We start from the raw sequence: 2,196 nt of genomic DNA, 5'->3' as shown, positions 1-2,196 counted from the left end.
CACAAGCTTCTCCAAGAAGAACCAGGACTAGAAGATCATGACCTACTGTGAGACGACCTAGAAGCAGCACCCAGATCATACCAGCTGGAGAAGGAGTGTGGCCACAACAAGGCCAGTCACCTTACGTTCCCGGCGGGTCAGGGTGGGCAAAAAAACACTAGGGTGGGAGGAGGAAATAGGGATTTAGCCTCAGCTACATAATTGTGCCATTTACATACCATTACATGCAGGAATGTACAGTACAGTATCTCGACACATGAACGCTGTTGACATTGTACTGTGTAACTCTGTGTTGTTGTTTTGTGTCGCACTGCTTTGCTTTATCTTGGCCAGGTCGCAGTTGTAAATGAGAACTTGTTCTCAACTGGCCTACCTAGTTAAATAAAGGTGAATATTTTTTTTATTTTTTTTAATCATTTATGACTACAACACAGGGAGGAGAAACCAGGGGTGTGATGTAGCCACAGTATTAACATACCATGATACATGTTGCAACATGTAGTACATAACATGCAACAGACAGTTCTATATGTAACTTCCTTACATTGGTTGATGAGGCGGAAAGAATGTGAGGGAGCTCAATTTAATCATGTATCATTTACAGTGGTGTAAAGTACTTAAGTAAAACTACTTGAAAGTACTACTTTTACCCCTTCTTTGTGATATCCAAATGGTAGTTACAGTCTTGTCCCGTCGCTGCAACTCCACTATAGACTCGGGAAAGGCGAAGGTCGAGAGCCATGCGTCCTCCGAAACACGACGCTGCTAAGCTGCACTGTTTCTTGCTCATCTAACCCGGAAGCCAGCCTCACCACTGTGTCAGAGGAAACACAGTCCAGCTGGCGATAGAAAGTCAGCTTGCAGGCACCCGGCTGTCACAAGGAGTCGTGGGATCGAACCCGGGGCTGTAGTGACGCCTTAGACCGCTGCGCCACTTGGGAGGCCCTTCATTTTTGGGGTTATCTATACTTTCTTTACTATATCTATACTTTCTTTACTATTTATATTTTTGACAACTTTGACTTTTACTACACTACATTCCTGAAGAAAATAATGTACTTTTTACTGCATACATTTTCCCTGACGCCCAAAAGTACATGTTACATTTCGAATGCTTAGCAGGACAGGAAAATTGTCAAGTTCACACACTTATCAAGAGAACATCAATGGTCAACCCTACGGCCTCTGATCTGGCGGAGTCACTAAAAACAAATGCTTCATTTGTAAATGATGTCTGAGTGTTGGAGTGTGCCCCTGGCTTTCCGTAAATAAAAAAAAATAAGAAAATCATGCCGTCTGGTTTGCTTAATATAAGGAATGTGAAATTATTTATACTTTTACTTTTGACACTTGAGAATATTTTAGTAATTACATTTACTTTTGATACTTCAGTATATTTAAAACAAATTACTGTTAGACTTTTACTTTCTCTTTTACTTGAGTCCTGTTCTATTAAGGTATCTTAGGAACTTTTTCCACCAGTGATACTTTGTGACTACAAAACGTCAGTATTGTGTCTAGGTTTTGGTTTAACATAGACTGTTATTCTGTCTAGTAATATCCCTGTCACATTTGCATAATGTTTCTATCTAAGTGATTCATGGAACCTCTAAAACGTATGATAATGGCAGAGAATAAAATGGTAGCGATAGAAAGCGAGTAGGAAATAATAGCAGACGATTGAAGTACCTGACAAGTTAAATCAGAAGGCTTTTGGTGCACACACTCTATTCACGTCTGTATTCCTGTCTGTGAACCAGTCTCACTGAGAGTAAAAATCCTAACCTTTGAGGACCCTATTGCATAGAAATTCAGGTAGAGGGTTTACATCTTATGTAGGGATTTCATTCAGTGTTGTTTTTATGATGCTTCAAGATTACCAGGTGTCATTCTGTACCGAGAGTAAACCCAGAAAACCAAAATTGGTTCCCAGAACATTCATTAGGCTGCCCCAAAAGTTCTTAGAACACAGAACGTGTCCAGTTGTGCTGATGATTATACAGTGTTTGTATAAAACATTCGCCTGAACACATTTTGTTCCCGGAACACATTTAGTCTGTTCTTTAAAAGTCCCCTGAATGTTTCATTAGGTTGTGGGAACAGTACAGGGACACCACAAGAGATGTTCCCACATTTTGTTGCATCACTATGTTCTAAAAACATTACTGGGACATTGTGTTATTACAGTACATGGAA

This window comes from Salvelinus alpinus, chromosome 2 (assembly GCF_045679555.1).
Source record: "Salvelinus alpinus chromosome 2, SLU_Salpinus.1, whole genome shotgun sequence".
Lineage (NCBI taxonomy): Eukaryota > Metazoa > Chordata > Actinopteri > Salmoniformes > Salmonidae > Salvelinus > Salvelinus alpinus.
The sequence above is the reverse complement of the archived record's forward strand: the minus strand, read 5'-3'. Positions refer to the sequence as shown.